Genomic DNA, 19,384 nt, shown 5'->3' on the forward strand with positions numbered 1-19,384 from the left:
ACCTCTTATTATTGTTTGTAATTCTAAGAGCCTGTTGGGTACTTTCAGAATTTATTGGAAGCTCAGATATGCTTTGAGGACTGTCTCAAATTACATGTCCTTGAACACAGCTTCCACAGTTTTCCAGGAAGAATGTCTTTCCATCCTGGGCATCTCTGCACAGTCCCTTAGTCCTTCCGATGCACATTACGTCCTGCTCTAATTGCATGGATGTGTACCTCCCATGAAGGTCCTCAACGCCTAGGAGTCCTAGCTTTCACCTTTGTCTCCTGAGGAGCCAGGAGACTAGCTCTGCATATTGTATTTGTAAAGGAAATATTTGGATAAAGGAGTTTTCAATTTATTCTGGACTTTTTTGCCTGTAGGCAGGCCATCTTTGGCTTGGAGACAGGATACTTTTTTTTCAGAAACTTTATAAAGGCTTGTCCAGAGTGCCAGAAGGTAAATGTGAGAATATTATGATAGGATGGAGATATCAAATGCTATTTAGGCCATTTTATATCCAGCCTTTCCTTGTCCTCGGGGCTCTAAGGCAAAGGTGTCCCCCACCCCCTTTTTCTTATATCTTAAAAACTGTGTCCTGAAAGTATTTCTAATTGAAACACTGGAATTAGAAATTAGACCACATGATCATATTGATGGGTCCACAGCCGAAGAGCTGCCAATAAATTACTCAATAGCATTATACTGTTGCTTGCTTAGGGCTCCATTAAATACACGATATTCTACCCCCAGACGCCAAGAGGCATAAACGAGATACTTGCGTTGTAAAGCAGAGGAATGTGAAGCAGCTAAACCAAAAATTTGGCTAAAGTTGTTTTTTTTTTTCCTCCTTCAATGTGATCTCAAGATGAAATGCAATCCAGAAGTTAAAAATGGAACAATTTAAAGGGTTTTGGTTCCAAAGCATGAAACATGCAAAAATGTAAAATGAAATGAAAAAAGAAAAATGTCAAGCCGGGCTGGCAAATCTGATTGCCAGCCATTCTTGGGCACTTTCTAAAGGGAAGTATTCCTGGGATTCAGCTGAGCCAGGCAAAGTCCCAATAATATTAATATTGCTTGTTCTGTTGCTTTTCATAGTAAGAACATCCTGTAATGGTTTGTAATCATGTTGCACAATGTTGTGTCTGAATACATGGCTTATTAAGGAGGAGATGGTCACTGATGTGTTTCCTCGTGTGATAAAACACTTGCTAAAAGCATCTCAGGCAAATGGAATATTAAAAATGATTCTAAATGCTATAGAGAGTTAAAACAAATTGTTTGCCTATACCTCCAGTAGGGATGCCATTCTTTGTAGTAAAACTGCCACCTGAGAAGAAAGCTTGTCCTTTGAGGTTTGGAATTCATGTCTGTACATTTCTGCTGGACAAATAAGAATTCTTTTTACCACATGCAATTGCTGTATTTCAAGAAATGGTTTACAACAACACTACAGACAGGCGGGGTTTCCAGACTGTGCTAATTTTTATGTGTGTTATAAACTGCTACTTAACAAGCATTTTATTAATGAGTAAAAGAGAGGCTTAAACATGTTATATAACTGTGTCAATGTCACATAACTAGTAAGTAGCAAAGCTAGTTTTCTAACTCAGATCTCACTAACTCCAAACCCACAATTCCCATGAATGAAGACACTGGACTGAAAGAGGTTAAGAATGAGAACACATCTGTTTGTACTGCACAGCTGCAATGCAAAGCCAGATGTGCCTGATTCCAACCCAAGCTTTTTCCCATTGCTGGACCATTTTGCTTCTTGAATTTACCTGTTTTTCTTAAAATCCTCTGAGCAGATAGGTGGGAGTACATAATTCTCAGCTTTCTCTGAGCTTCAGCCTCTGTTGGCTATTTAGGGAGTCAGGTGCAATTCCATAGAATCCTAACTGCAGAGAAAAGAAAGGCTCTGTAATTTCCATGGGGCCACCAAATCAGATCCATTTTGGGGTCAAGGGCCATGTATTTTGGAGGCTGCTGGAACGAGTCTGGATGTTGGCATCAATGTTCTGGACACCAAGACTCAGCTCTCACAGAGTTTGTGAACATCTCCCATGTATATAATAAATATGATTTGGCATTTATTCCATACCTGCACTGAGACGGGCTGCAGGGACAGATATAGAGCCTGTCCTCAAGTATAAAAATAATAGGTGACATTTGTTAAACACTTGGTATTTGCTAAACATACATAAACTTGGTTAATTCTCATGCATCCCATGATCAGTACATATAATGGTCCCATTTTCAAGATGGCAACACTGAGAATAGGTAAGCATAATTTTCCCTGAGTCTATTATAAATTAGTAGAACCACTATAGAAATCAGTTTGGGTGTTCATCAAAAGACTAGAAATGGAACTTTCATATGATACAGCTATACTGTCCTATAGTATTTACTCAAAAGAAGTAAAACCAGCATACTCTATGGTACTATATACTATACATACATACCTAAGTTTATAGCAGTGCAATTCACAAGTAGCTAAGTTATGGAACCAGCCTAGGTGTCCATCAAAAGATGAATGAATAAAGAAAATGTTTATATAAATATACAATGGAGTTTAATTCAGTTATAAATAACAAAATTATGTCTGTTACGGTTTAGATGTGAGGTGTCCCCCAACAGCTCATGTGTGAGACGATGCAAGAAGGTTCAGAGGAGAAATAATTGGGTTGTGAGAGTCTTAACCCAATCAGTGGATTAATCCCTTATGGGGTTAACTGTGTGGTGACTGGAGACAGGTGGGGGTGTGGCTAGAGGAAGTGGTTAATTGGGGACATGGCTATGGGTACATACTTTGTATCCGGAGAGTGGAATCTCTCTCTGCTTCTTGAGCACCACGATGTGAGCTGCTTCCCTCTGCCACACACTCTGCCATAATGTTCAGCCTCACCTGGAGCCATGAGAAATGGAGCCAGCTTTCTATGGAGTAAGACCTCTGAAACTGTGAGCCCTCAAATAAACTTTCCCTCCTCTTTAGTTGTTTTGGTCAGATCCTTTAGTGATAGCAGCAAAAAAAAGCTGACTAAAACAATGTCATTTACAGGAACATGGATGGAACTTGAGAGTATTATGTTAAGCAAAATAAGACAGACTCAGTGTTTTCTCTCACATGTGGAGGCTAGAGAGAAAAAAGGAAGAAGAGGGGTGGTTCTCATGAAAATAAAGGGAGACCAGGGAATGGGGGAGGCATAAGTGTCTGACACAGCAGGGACAGCATGTGTAAAGGGAGGATGAGGGACCTTTAGGTTCTGGAAAATGTTACGGTGCCTGACAGAGAGAGAGAGAGCTAAAGAGGAATCCAGGTTCCTGAGATCAGAAGGGCTTTTATGCCATATGGCTCATTGCCAGAGCTGAGATCTCTTCAAATGATCAGAACCAGAGACTCTTCAAAGCCATGAACATGATCTAGGCTGTTAGCAAATCAAAGGCGGGAAAGCACAATTAGTGTCATATTTCTTCGCCATATGCTTTTAAAGGGTGGCTTATTTTCTCTCCCTTTACCTCAGGTGAATTCTGGGGTGTCTTGTTTTACATCCAGCTGTGATGGTGAAGGAACATGGGGAAAGTAATATTCTTGTCTTCCAGAATATTATCCTCAGCAAGCTCTTCATGAAATGCCAGCCTACCAGCACCATGCCGGGCAAGCATGCCAAGTGGGCATGCCAAGGGGTGGACAGCCCTGTGTGTACTCTGATTCCCACATCTAAGAACAGAAGCCTTAGGAAGATGTCAATGCAGTTTCTTTGCTTCAGCATGAGTCCCTTACCTCTCTTCCTTCAAAAAGGGGATCCAGTGATGTCTGATTTCAAGATCATATATATTACATGTCCAAGAGCATAGAGTGTTTCACAAAAGTGGAGTCATTAAATGTCGTGCCTAGATCTTTGTGATAGAAGTAGTATAAGTCATTTGAAAACTAGTACTGGATGGTAATAATCCCATGAAAATCAATATAGTATAAGAGATTAAGCTGTGCCTCCCATGTCCCTGGCTCCATTCCTCCTATGTACTCATCTCTCCAGTCTGGTATAGTTCTTGATTCACCTTGAGAAAGTCAGGATGGACTTTTATTGTCTCCCTGGATATGGCAGTCAGTTGGTACCAAAGGTTAAACTCTGGTTTTGTATCTTAAGGACTAAAGCATGAGAGGATAGGAAAAGATGAGAGATGTCTTGAGGCCCCCAAAAGGACATTTCCAATCCTTCACCACTAATCATTTTATTCTAAGAACCTAGTCTTGCGTTATTTCCCCAATTTCAGGGTCATTGTGGGTAAGGCTAGCAGCCTATACCCAAGAGAATAAATGAGGAAAGAAGGTAGATACTAAAAATTTAGTGTTTTCATGAATTGAATTTTGAAGATTGTTTTTACTGAATGAGTTCAAATATAAACAGAGAATTAGAATTTAAAAATACCTTTAAGTTCTTGTTCATTTCTCTGGTTCTTCAAAGTTGCAATTCATAAATACAAGTCATTAAAGTCAGGTGGGTTTCAAAGTGCACAATTGGGCTCTCATCTACTATCTTTTCTTTTTCTTTCTCTCTGCCTCTGTCCCTCACTCCCTCCCTTCATTCAGCAAGTATTCTTTGAGTACACACTTTGAACCCATCAGTATCCTAAGAGTCCCAAGGTTAGCCCTCTGCCTTGCAGAGGATCTCTGCCATCTTACATCAATTTGCTGTTGAGGCAGATACTAAAACCAATCCAATGGCACCAAGTACAAGAGTCTCAGACACCTCTAACTATTGTGCCTTTGTCTTCCTCCAATAGCTCATTCCCTGGTGGGGATGTTAGAAGTTAGAAAGCTCAGAAGAAAAATGATGAAGAAATTCATTCATGGAGTTGGAGAATCTCCATTCTCAGTGGGTTGTTCACTCCCACCCCAGTTCTTTACATCTGGACTCTCTCAGCTCCAAACTTGCTATAGGTCATTTCTTTAAATTTCCATTTTTCCAGACGTGGGACACCTATAAAAACTGAAGCTGAGCAACAAATATGCCACTTACGGTAACTTTTGAAACATGCATTATGTTTTTAGAGTTGTGTTCTTTTGAAAAGGAATAGGTGAATGATGAAAGCATTTGAAAAAATATGTATTTCCAAATATATATATATATTATATATATCTGAAAATATAAATAAAAGAGACATATAAGCTCTAGAATATTATTTCCAACCTATTTTAGTGCACCTGTGTCAATTTCATTGAAACATTTGCAGAATTGAAAACTTTGTACTTAATGGGTTAAATGATTTGACAACAGTTGGCTTTAAGAGCCCCCTAATGATTGAATAATGTAGATGACTGTGGTCTCCCAAGGATTTTTACCTCAAGTTGTTCTAAGAATGTCCTAGTGGGACTATTTCATCATAAATAATCGCCCTTGCAAAACATAACATATGATGTCTATCATTTTCTAAGCACACAAGCAAGATCTTCAGAGGCCGGCTGCTCCTCTGAGCCTCCAATCTCTATCTTTTGCTACCTGGTGGGAATTTCTGATAATAATAATAAAAAAAGGAGTGCTTCCTCAGACCTAAGTGTTTTAACCACAAAGGCCATATCGGCTACAATTCACATCATCTGCTTCTACAAACAATTCAAAAATGTCTGAGGCAGAGGAAGTTCTTCAGAATCCTGGCCCCCCTGACTCTTGGAGGTGGTGAGCGGGAAAGGGATTCCTTTCTCTCTTCATAACCTCAAGAAAACTGCACTCAGCCAGTGGAATTCTTGTTAGCTATTCCCAGTTTGACCTCAGGCTGTTACAGAAACAATGTTTTCCATGAGCAGCTCTTGGTTAAGAAATTTCCTCTCACCCTTAGAGTCCAACAAAGCAGTAGTTTACAAACCCTTAGCCTCAACTCAAATGGTCTATGCTAGGCCATCCAAGCTGGCAAGAAATATAATTTCTGAATAGCTCTGCATGCTGTGTGCTAAGTTCTCATTTTATAGCCAAGAGATTTTTTAATAAAAAATATATATATGCTTGGGTGAGAGAATGTTGAAAATTTCTTCTGGAACATACAGACAAGTTGTAGAGAAGGGATATCTCTTGCGGAAAGGGAAAAAAGTGTGTGAGGAGGTTCTTTTTGTAAGAGGGAGGAGGATCTGTCTGCTTTTTCAATAAAGAACTTCAAAACAGGCTCCTGGTTATTTTCTTGTTTGCTCCCCCTCTGTGTCATTTTTTCCTGATAAGCTGAATTGCTGAAAATAATGGCTTCATTCTAACAAAATCCAAGGGACATATCTAATGCTAGGCTGTTTTCAGAAGCAGCTGGGATGAGAAAGAGAGAATGAGAGGAGGAAGAAAGGGGAGGGGGCTATACTACAAGGACCTACCGGTAAATAAAATTTTCTAGTCCTAGTCCTGAAAACCTAAACCATTTACTAACTCTGTATTCACCGACAAGATGTGTTAAATTATAAAATAAGGATGCATCCCTCTATCTACTCACAGGGCTTTTCATTAAGAAGCATTCCACAGCCACACCATGTAATATCCTGATGAAACTGCAGTAAATAAAGAACATGCACTATTTCCAGAAATACTCACCGTGTCTCTTCCTTCCTCTCAGGTTCTGTGTGCAGTGAAACAGTTTCCATCAACTTCTTCCATGTGTCTCGCCAACTTCATCTCAGACAGGCACCAGTACCCTGAGTTTAAACACTTTTTCCTTTCTTTTGAAGCATGTGGCCACCCCATCACCTACCTCAGACCTGTTTTTATGGAATGCCAGTCACACTAAGCCTTGGGTGCTTACCTGTCAAGCTACATAGCCAAGTTTAAGTGCCAAGAACTTGGTATCAGCATCCACAGCTCCTCAAGTGCTTATCATGCCATGGATGGGATCCCCAACTCAACTAGGTCATCTTGGCTACTCCCCTTAACACTTTGAGGTTTCTTAGGACTAAGTTTAACAGCTGCTATTTTTTTCCCTCTGGTTTTGCTATAATGAATCAGCTACAAAAACTTCTCTTGGATATTATGATTTGGACCTTAAATGTCCTCCAAAGACCCCTGTGCTAAGGGCTTGATTGCCAGTCTGTGGTACTATTGGGAGATGGTGGAACACTTAGGAGGTCAGCCCCAGTGGGAGAAAGAAGGTCATGTCCTTGGAGGGGATTTTTGTGGCCCTGGCTTCTTTGTCTCTCATTTTGCTTCCAAGCCACCATGTGGTGAGCGGCTTTATTCCATCACACACTCTCCGCCATGATGTCCTGCCTCACCACTGGACCAAAAGCAATGGAGCCAACTGATCATGGAATGATTCCTCTAAAACCATGGGCCAAAATAAACCTTTCTTCCTTTGAGTCAATTTGTCTTGGGTTTTTTGTCATAGTAAGAGAAACTTAACTAACATACTGGGAAGTCAAGCCTATTATATGACTTACTTACTCAGAAAGTATCCACATGAGCGAAAGGCAGAACCATGAGATGCATGAGGCATTTTATTCAGACACCCGAATGTCAGGATAAGGCAAGCTTTCCATCTCCTTAATAAAATTGAAATGCATACTGAATTAGAGAAAATGGGTTGGGAGGGAAAACTGGACTGACTTTGTCTTAGTTTTTGTTTCTGTTTCAACTTCAGGAACAGTTCAGGAAAACCCTTAAGGAAAAAAAGCTTATCAACAATGATAACAGTAATCCATTCATTCAAAGCTAGTAAGTTTACCTAAGAAAGGAAAATGACTTGAAAATAGTTTACAATGTGCTATTCAAACAGTCTTTGTTTCATCACCCCAGTAAGAGGCCAGGCCACTCCTTTTTCCTCTCTCTTCTCTGATAAGGTGGGCTAACCCTCACAAAGAAAAACAAGCATTTTGTAAAAGCAGCCCTGAATGATTTTTCCCCCCTCTGTGTTACTTGTGTGGGCTTTTCAGCCCCGGGATCTTTTAATCCAATACAACTCATTTAAAATGGATGAGAATGTTCTGTCACCCAATCTGAATGCCTTTGGGAACAGAAGAGAGCTTTCATAATTAAGAACTATACGGTGAATACCCCAAAATTGCAATACAGCATTTGCACAGCATGTTCTGGTTGGCATGGGGAAGCGTTCAGAGTGAGTATCCATAGCCAGGATGAGTAACCAAAAGCAGATGGTCCAGGCAGTCTGGGAAGCCAATGGGGATGCCCGGGTACGACAGGGCTGGGAACTGACAGGAGGCCCATCCTAAGGCTGAGTCATTGCAGTGAGACCCAGATGTTCTCTCTCTCATATAACAATCTCCCTTACAGGACTCTGCTTCTGCCTCGTGGCCTGTGGCTGGTACTGTGTGTTTACTGCCTACCATCTTGCTAAGGTTCTGACTCTGTCTAGCACCATCAACCTTCCCAAGTATTTTTATCCCAATTCCAGCTCTATGCTTAGAATACATAGCTTCCTAGTCTTGTCCTATCTACCAGATCTCTGACATTCAACCTGCTCCTGAGGAACTGGGTCTCCTGATGTTCCACAGCTTGCCTGGTTTTATCTCCTTACTTGGTTCTATGCTGTACATGGTCTGAGCCTGAGCTGTTCATCTTACCTCGACTCCAAGAAACACTCACACAAATTGAGGACCTACTACATACCAGTTTGGGGAAGTTCAGCAGTACCCAAATGTCTTTCCTACCTTTATACATCTTTACATCTAATGATGAAGGCAGATATTAATCAAATGCCCCGTCAACATATGATTACTGACTGTGGCTAGTACCGTGAGAAGAATAAAGTGTTGTGAAACAGACTAATAGGAAATGCCTTCCCAAGAGACTGAGATTAAGCTAAAACCTGAGGAATTAGTAGAAGTCAAATAGACAAAGAGCTTTCCAGGCAAGAAAAACAACATGACCAAAGATATGCTGGCAAGAAAGAACTTGGCAAACGCAGTAAAATTAAAGCAAGTGAATGTGACTAGTGAGCAAGGAAAAAGCAAATGAGGCTGCAGAACTCGGCAGGAAGAGCACGATGCAAGGCCTGTCCAGTCATGGTAAGAATTTGGTGCTCTGTTCTAGGGTCATGGGAGTCACTGCAGGATTTCAAGCTACATTGTTCAAAGGGCAAGGACAAGATGGGAAGTAGGGAGACTGGTATGTAAGAGAACCGTGTCACAAACCATGGAACAAACCTTCACAAGTGTGAGCCAAAATAACATTTTTCTTTTTATAAGTTTATCTCAGGTGTTTGTTATAGTGACGAAAGCCGACTAACACATCAAGCTAACAGAAACCCAGATGGGAGCTGGAGTGGACAGGATCAAAACTGATTGTGAGAAAAGGCACAGCAGCAAGAGGGACTTTTGACAAAATGAAGTAGCGTGTTCCTGATTTGGGCACCATCTCACAGGTGAGGAACTTAAACCATGAGAGGTCAAATCCAGGCTTTTGATTCAAGGGAATAAATCCTTAAATAGAGCAGAAAAACCAAAGAACCAGAACTTCACACTGAAAAGAAGTAATCCTAGGCCCAGCCTCCCTCACAAATATCACTGAATCCTCACAGATACCAGGAGGTCCTCGGTGTCAGAGGTGGTGGGAGGAAATGTGTATTTATTACAATACCAGATTGATGGAGGAGAAATTTAGTAGGAATCATTTTCCATGGTCAGGAAATTGAATAGTGTTGAAATCAGAGTTAAAACACAAATGTTTTTGTCTAGAGGCCAGAGTCGTCTTACAAGAAGCCCCAGAGCTTCTTGGTAGTAAATATTGACATAAGCCCACAGTGAAGGCTGCTGAATTGTGTAGATGGTATTTTAATGTCTATATAATCCCTTTGGTGTACAGGGGGAGAAGATGGGCTAACTGAAAAAGCATGTTGTGCATGTGCATATGCATGTTTTATTTCTCTGAAATAATTTGTATCTCTGTAATGATATGTACAGAAAGTACAGAAAAGATAATTAGTGTCTCAGAGTGACATTGCCTCCAAAATACTGCATATAATCACCTTAGCAGACAGACTCATTCTTTTTTCCATTCTGAAAAACAAATAAATAACGGTGGTTGAATCCATCTTACAACCACATCATAAAATCCATGATGTGGTTGTAGATGGAAATGGGGTGAACTGCTTTCTTATGGGAAGGTCCCCCTTTTATGACCCCTTTAGATGAAGTTAAACCCAAAGGAGGAAAGAGACATTTTATCTTCATGTTACCAGCTCTTCTGTTTAATACTTTTGTGACATGTCATGTTTTTGTTCCAAACCTAGATTTTTCTTGATTCCAGCAGGAAAATGGAAAGAAAAATCTGAAGTTTCTTTGGATTGTATGTTCAGCTCAGATACCAGGAAAGCATTAGAAAATTAGAGCACCTTGTTTCGATAAGGAAAGGCCAAGAATAAGTAAGCACCCTAGCCCAAGCTGATTCACGGCCATAGTCTGACACCAGATGGCATTCACTTGGAAAAAAAAAAAATTCATCATGAGACAGAATTTGTATGCTGGGAAAACTTACAAATTATCCTAGATGACTATGTTATGCCTCACTCAGGTTTGTTATTTTTCTTGTGCTACAATGGCTTTGCACAAGTCAGGCATGACCATTGTGACCATAAAAATAAGTCCCTTCTAATACAAGAATAATGTTTTATTTGTCCACACTATTATTGCCACCTTATCCCAGAAAACTCAAAAAGAGACCATTTATGAAGTTAAATGGAGGGCACCGTTTGAGAGTGGGAAGTACATCAAGGGAAATGATAAATTTTTCCCTTTATTGCTGGTTTAAATGACACTGGTAGATATCATGGCAAAGGAAAACACCAACCCATACAACAAATCAAAAGTTCACTAAAGGTTTCCTTTGAAGGAGCTATATCCAATTTTTAAAAAATGTGTTTCCCAGTTAAATAGGGTTTATATTTCTTTTCCCAAAGTCAGTATACAAAGTATATGAATTGGAAATACCCTGGTATTAGCCCTGGTGGTAAATAGCTGTATAACCCTGGGAATGTAAGTGAACCTCTCTGAAGTTCAGTCACATCATCTACAAACTTGGAATGCAACCCAAAGATCAGTGATTGCATCCTAAGGAGGCCTCTTTTATTTAAATGAGTAGAAACATGGAAATCCCTTGCAATCATGCATGCCTCTGAGTAAATGCTCAATAACACAAAATACTCTTATTAGCATCACCATATGTGTGATTTAGGCAAATAACTGAATCCTCTTGATCCTCAGTTTTACATGTATATTTTATTTAGAAACCAAGATAAACAGCTATTATGAATATTAAGAGAGAAAACATTTATTAAAGTTATAGGCACACTACCAGGCACAGAGTAGGTGCTCAATAAGTGTTTTATTTCCTTCCCCTAAAGTTGTATGGGTTTATTGCAAAGAACAACAAGAACAAGAACAAATGAATGAAAAACAACAATTAAAAGCAACTTTCTTCCCATAGAAAGATCTATGGAGAAATAAAAAGGGGTTATGGCACCCTATTCACTAGAAACTTCTGCCTACTCAATTTTTTTTAATCTGGGGCTCGGGGTATAACTTGGTGGTAGAGTGCTTGCCTAGCTATATGAGGTCCTGGGTTCAATCCCAGCACAAAAGACAAACAAACAAACAAAAATAAAACCTTCTTTAAATAAATCAGCCAAAATTTAAGAAGTCACCAATTTCAGAACTACCATATCTCTTCATTTTTTCCAATTGTAGTAAAAACTACATAACATAAAATAATTTGCCATCTTAGCCATTTACAAAGGTACAGTACAGAAGTATTAATCAACCTCCAGAACTCTTCTTCATCTTCCCAAACTGAAATTCCATACCCATTAAACAATTCACTCTCTTTTGTGGTTTGGATGTGAGGTGTCCCCCAAAAGCTCACATGTGAGACAAAGCAAGAAGGTTCAGAAAAGAAATGATTGGGTTGTGAGAGCCTTAACCCAATCAGTGAATTAATCCCCTGATGGGGATTAACTGAGTGGTAACAGCAGTGGTAGGGTGTGGCTGGAGGAGGTGGGAATTACGGTATGGCTTTGTATCTGGAGAGTGGAGTCTCTCTGCTTCCTGGTTACCAGGATGTGAGCTACATCCCTCCGACACACTCTCCAGCCATGATGTTCAGCCTCAACCGGAGCCCTGCAAAATGGAGCCAGTGTTCTATGGACTAAGACCTCGGAAACCGAGAGCCCTGAATAAACTTTTCCTCCTCTATAGTTGTTCTGGTGAAATCGAAAAAGCTGACTAACACTTCCCTATTCTATTGTTTGTTTCTATGGATTTGACTACTATAGGTTCTTCATTTGAGTGGAATAATGCAGAATTTGTCCTTTTATTACTAGATTATTTAACTTAGTATGACATACTCAAGTTTCATCCATGTTGTTACATGTGTAGAAACTTCCCTCTTTTTTAAGGCTGAATAATATCCCTTTGTGTAATTATATGTACCATATTTTATATATCCATTCATCCATCAATTATTTTGGTACTTTTACCCCAAATCTTTCTTAAAATACTTCCAAGTAACAAAATTGCACCTTTTCCTCTGCAGGACTTTCACTTTAGCACGTCTGGTTTGCTCAGAGGAATCAAAACCATGGAGAAAATAGGACTCATTACTGCTTCCTGCTCCCATCCTTTCACATGCAAAATTGTCATATTGTTAATAAGTTTTCTCAAACTTCAGCCTGGGCTTTCTTCCTCAGCTTAACTCAGACAAACCAAAAACACTATTGTGATATATATATATATATATATATATATATATATATATATATATATATATATTCATTCAGTGGACCTTTATCTTAATTACTTATATGTGGTGCTGAGAATCGAGCCCAGTGCCTCACCCAGGCTAAGCAAGCACTCTACCACTGAGCCACAACCCCAGCCCCTGTTGTACATTTCTTAACCATAGGACACCTTCTGAGAAATTGCCTTTGGGTGCTTTGGTCATGGTATGGACCTCTAGAGTGTACTTACACAAAAGATGGCTGCAACCTGACTCAAACTATGACATTGCTAGACCAGTTACACATCACTAGGCCAATAAGAAGTTTTCAGTTCCAGTATGATATTTTGGGACTGCCAATGACCAAACCATCATTATGCAGCACATCACTGTAACAGAAATAATAAATCCCTTAATTCTCTTTCTTCATCCACCAGAGGAATGTTACTGTACTCAACTATTTTTTATGGTCCCTCCCATTTCTTATCCTTTTCTTTTAAGGGAAAACATGGGGAATAATAGTGGTTCTCCCAGAAGGGAAATATATATATATTTTTCCCCAAATGAGAGGCGATGTGGAGATCAGGCAGTATGGGCACTCAACATCAAATTCTTATGGGATCCACCAAGACTCAGCTGCTACCAATCATTCCTTCATTTACCTTTACCCAGGCTACTTAAATTACTTTGCTTCCTACTTAAATTCCTGTCTTTCTGGCTTAAATTGCTCTGCTTCTGGTTTAAATTCCTTCCCTTCCAGCTGACCCAGGAGACAACTTTGAGCTTGCCTCCTATCCGTACAGGGCAGCCTTCAATAAAGCAATCTTTTTGCAAACACCTATTGCTATAATATTGGCTTCTGTGCATGCCAGGCAGAAAGCCCTTCCTGGGCATCACCATTGCTGGCTGTGAGATTCTTCAAAAAGCATTGCATCATTCCTATCAAACTGAATGCAGCAAGATACTCTTCTCTATCTTTCTGACACTGGAGATGGAGATTGCACTGGTCCTTCTCTGTTCCTATCTCCCTCCCCTGGCCAATCCTCCATGCTACAGCTCTGTTTTACTCATAATGGTCGGCATTATAGTTCTTAATATAGCAGGGTCTGTATGCTTGTTTCTGGGGACTAGTGGAAAGATGATATGCTGGGGTCCCAGATTTGCCAAGAGATAAGTTCTGGTGGGTTTGAAGAAAAATAAAAGGACATTCTGGGACCAGGAAATAACCCTGGAGGTTTAAACAGAAAAACTCTACAGTGCACTGATCCATAGTAAACAATTAGCTGCTGTGGAGATATATATCCATATATAATGTGCAAATAATTTCATTTAAAATTAATTTATTTATTTAATTAAAATTAAAAGAAATTTAAGATTCTGTTCCTTAGTCACAATAGCCTTATTTTTAGACTTTTTTAGTAGCAGACACTAGTCATATTTCAAAGTGCTAAATAGCCATGTGCATCTAATAATTACCAGGTTAGATAGCCCAGACATGTTTGTCCTTGTAATAGTTCTGTTGGGCAATGCAGACCTAGAAATTTCTAGAGGAAGGTCAAGTTAGTACCCATTGAGAGAGAACCAATTACACATTATCAATAGCATGACAACATAACTTATTGTCTAAACAGAAATACTTCTGAGAGAGAAGAGAAGCTACTAGTAGTTATCCTAGGGGGTTGGAAGTGTAGTTCAGTGGTACAGCATGTACTTACCATGCACAAAACCCTGGGTTCAGTTCCCAGCACCAAAATTAACAAATAAATAAATGCATAAATATCCTAGGACTAGAGAGAATGAAAAGGGGCACTATTAATAACTGTGCTGGGATAACAAGTAAACCTGGAAGCTTTGAAGCTTTGTCACCTGATCATCACATTCTTCCTGAGGACACCTGGGACACTATTTGTGTAGTGGCTTCCTGGAGTTGTATGTGGATATCTATCACAGTTAGAAATATAACTAGACCTCAAAACTAGAACTGGAAAAAGATATTTAAAAAACTAGAACTGGATCAGGCACAGTGGTGCATGCCTGTAATCCCAGAGTCTCGGGAGGCTGAGGCAGGAGGATCTTGAGTTCAAAGCCAGCCTCAGCAAAAGCAAGGCACTAAGCAACTGGGTGAGACACTGTCTCTAAACAAAATACAAAATAGGGCTTGGGATTTGGCTCAGTGGTTGAGTGCCCCTGAGTTTAATACCAGTACCAAAAAAAAAAAAAAAAAAAACTAGAACTGGGATTTCTCTCTAAAGGACAAACTATCTCCTGAAGATGTGATCCACTTCTAGAAATGAGCTAACTTTAGGTTTGGCTGAAGCCATTCATCCATTTTGGTGCAGCACTAATTCCAGTCTAGAGCATCCTAGCCCTCATTCAGATCTTTGTTTTCCCTGGGTCAGGCCTAGATGAGGCTCCTCTCTTCCACACTGAGCCAAGTGCTGAGAAATAGGATTACTTTCCACCAGTTTTTCTGCCATAAGACTCCAGTATTAACACAACTGTTTTAGAATCACTTTATCTGCCCAGGCTTCAAACTTGTATCAAATAGTGCAAATGGAAGGAAAGGAGTAGGAAACCTAGAAATTTCTAGAGGAAGGTTAAGTTAGTAGCCCTCAAAAGAGAATCAAATATGTATTATCAATAGCATGACCATAAACTTATTGTCCAAACAGAAATACTTCTGAGAGAGAAAAGGGAACTTCCTGGTGATCATCCTAGGGGGTTGGGAGTGTAGCACATGGTAGTGCTTGTGGTTAGCATGCACAAATCCCTGGTTCAGTTCCTAGTACAAAAATTAACATGTGAATAAATAAATAAATATATTTAGAAGCTCTGTTGATCTTTGAGGGCCTAGGCATGACAGAATTACTCTTTTGCTTCATGTGTGTGCACGCGCATGCACATGCACGTGTGTGTTTTGGAGGGGAGCCAAGAATTTTGAAGAAAAAAATAATCTTCAAAGTGCCATCAAATTACAAATCAAGCATATAAACCAAAATCTGTTAAAAATTATACTTTTATCCATATCCACTTGGAATGGTCACAGGTTGTCTTCACTTGGAGTGAGGTCCTCAAGCTCCTGCCTGGCTTCTATTTGGGAACAGATGTTAACATAAGCACTGGTATTCTCTGAGTTTAGGATAGAGACAGTCCTATAGGATGGGATCTTCCCTCCAGTGCCATCAGAAAGGGGTGTGCATTGTGACTAATTTCTCAGTCATATGGACTCAGAGATGGGTGATGGCCCTAGGATCAACCCTGAAAAAAATTATAAAGTAAATAATTATGTGGCTCCATGCCTACCTGATTTGGGTTGGTGGACTTTTCTCACATGGTGGAAACTCAGTGATGTCATCAGCACGGTTCAAAGACCCCACTGTCCAGACTAGACTCCCAGCTGGTTCTGTCTGCAGTCTTTTCTATCACCATTAAAAAGTAGAGTCATCCCTTGGACCTTAAAGGAATGGTTCCAGGACCCTGGTGGATACAAAAATCTGTGGATGGCGAAGTCCTTTATATAAACTAGCTTAGTATTTGCATATAATCCGCACTAAATTTATATCATCTTTAGATTACTTTTAATACTGAAAACAATGTAAATGCTATGTAAATAGTTGTCACACTATATTGTTTAAGGATTAATGACCACAGAAAAAGTTTGTCCATTTTCAGTTCACTACACATGCAATATTTTTTTCAGTATCTCAAGTTAGGTAGTTGAATCCACAGCTCTCAGCTATATAGGGATGATTTGCATTCACGTATTTTCTCTGAAGGGTTATTGCTAATGACATTGTATGAGCCATTGGGGTCCAAAGACACTTAGGGATATAATTCAGACCCCTAGTTAAAGACCACAGCTTTACACAACAAAAAGTAACCCAGTACCTGATGTGCCATGCACCTCTTGTGGGCATTAAGATGTAGCCATGGATAATACCCTGACATCACAGAGCTTCTATGTGATGGGGGAGATAGACAACAAGCAAATAATTGAATAAAGATCATTTCAGATGGTGATAACTGCAATGAGGAAATGAGGTGACACAGAGAGTGGCTGCAGTGGGAAGAGTCAGCATCAGAGGGCATTGTCAGTGGGAGACTGTGGAGAGGCCAAGGGCCTGAGACCTGAAGGTTGAGAAGGAATTCAGCAGGCTAATAAGGAGCATTGAAGAGAGCTCTGCATTTTCAAAGTCAACCTGAGACAAAGCTTGACAACCTGCCTCTGGTGAGCAAGAGATGTGAGCAGAAAAGATAAGGTGAAGAAGTGGACAGAGGATGATCATGCAAGGTTTTTTTTTGTTTGTTTGTTTGTTTTTGCGGGGGGGGGGTACTATATAGCATGTGGCTTAAAGCAAATAAGAATACATTCAAGGGATTTAAGAAAATGATATGATCTGGTTTACATTTTTAAGGTGACTGGATGCAGCATGCAGAAGGGAGTAGAGGAGTGGTCCTCAAAGTTGGGTTTCAGGCCAGCAGCAGCAGCATTACCTGAGAACTTGATAGAAATGTACATTCTCAGGCTCCACCCCAAATCTCCTGAAGCAAACTCTGGAGGTGGGATCTAGTTATAGGTTTCAACAGACTCTTCAGGAGAATCTGATTCAAATTTATGTATGGACACTGCTAGATTAGGGGAAAATGAAAGTGTATCATGAGAAAAAAATATCAGACAGAACATTGCTCTTCTTGATGTTGATGTTCTTACTGACATTGTTCCCATGTTATAGGGCTAGACAGATTCCTCTGTTTGGGAAATACTCGCTTAAATTTAGAATTCCCTACAGGTGGTAAGGGAGGGGAAATCAATGGCAACGAAGTTCTTTTTTTTATTGGTTGTTCAAAACATTACAAAGCTCTTGACATATCATATTTCATACATTAGATTCAAGTGGGTTATGAACTCCCATTTTTACCCCAAATACAGATTGCAGAATCACATCGGTTACACATCGACATTTTTACATAATGCCCTATTAGTGACTATTGTATTCTGCTGCCTTTCCTATCCTCTATTATCCCCCCTTCCCCTCCCCTCCCATCTTCTCTCTCTACCCCATCTACTGTAATTCATTTCTCTCCTTGTTTTTTTCCCATTCCCCTCACAATCTCTTATATGTAATTTTATATAACAATGAGGGTCTCCTTCCATTTCCATGCAATTTCCCTTTTCTCTCCCTTTTCCTCCCACCTCATGTCTCTGTTTAATGTTAATCTTTTCCTCCTGCTCTTCCTCCCTGCTCTGTTCTTAGTTGCTCTCATTATATCAAAGAAGACATTTGGCATTTGTTTTTTAGGGATTGGCTATCTTCACTAAGCATAATCTGCTCTAGTGCCATCCATTTCCCTGCAAATTCCATGATTTTGTCATTTTTTAGTGCTGTGTAATACTCCATGGTGTATAAATGCCACATTTTTTTTATCCATTCATCTATTGAAGGGCATCTGGGTTGGTTCCACAGTCTAGTAATTGTGAATTGTGCTGCTATGAACACCGATGTGGCAGTATCCCTGTAGTATGCTCTTTTAAGGTCTTCAGGGAATAGTCCGAGAAGGGCAATAGCTGGGTCAAATGGTGGTTCCATTCCCAGCTTTCCCAGGAATCTCCATACTGCTTTCCAAATTGGCCGCACCAGTTTGCAGTCCCACCAGCAATGTACAAGAGTACCCTTTTCCCCACATCCTCACCAGCACTTGTTGTTGTTTGACTTCATAATAGCTGCCAATCTTACTGGAGTGAGATGGTACCTTAGGGTGGTTTTGATTTGCATTTCTCTGACTGCTAGAGATGGTGAGCATTTTTTCATGTACTTGTTGATTGATTGTATGTCCTCCTCTGAGAAGTGTCTGTTCAGGTCCTTGGCACATTTGTTGATTGGGTTATTTGTTATCTTATTTTCTAATTTTTTGAGTTCTTTGTATACTCTGGATATTAGGGCTCTATCTGAAGTGTGAGGAGTAAAAATTTGTTCCCATGATGTAGGCTCCCTATTTACCTCTCTTATTGTTTCTCTTGCTGAGAAAAAACTTTTCAGTTTAAGTAAGTCCCATTTGTTGATTCTTGTTATTAACTCTTGTGCTATGGGTGTCCTATTAAGGAATTTGGAGCCCGACCCCACAATATGTAGATCGGAGCCAACTTTTTCTTCTATCAGACGCAGAGTCTCTGATTTGATATCTAGCTCCTTGATCCACTTTGAGTTAACTTTTGTGCATGGCGAGAGGAGGGGATTCAGTTTCATTTTGTTGCATATGGATTTCCAGTTTTCCCAACACCATTTGTTGAAGATGCTATCCTTCCTCCATTGCATGCTTTTAGCTCCTTTATCAAATATAAGATAGTTGTAGCTTTGTGGATTAGTCTCTGTGTCCTCTATTCTGTACCATTGGTCCACCCGCCTGTTTTGGTACCAGTACCATGCTGTTTTTGTTACTATTGCTCTGTAATATAGTTTGAAATCTGGTATCGCTATACCGCCTGATTCACACTTCCTGCTTAGAATTGCTTTTGCTATTCTGGGTCTTTTATTTTTCCATATGAATTTCATGATTGCTTTATCTATTTCTACAAGAAATGCCGTTGGGATTTTGATTGGCATTGTATTAAACTTATAGAGAAGCCTATCTTCTACACAAAGTGGTTAGAGACCTCTTTCTTTTTGGTGGTGGAAGTGTAGAATTCAAAAGGCTGCACTGAG

This window comes from Marmota flaviventris, chromosome 13 (assembly GCF_047511675.1).
Source record: "Marmota flaviventris isolate mMarFla1 chromosome 13, mMarFla1.hap1, whole genome shotgun sequence".
Lineage (NCBI taxonomy): Eukaryota > Metazoa > Chordata > Mammalia > Rodentia > Sciuridae > Marmota > Marmota flaviventris.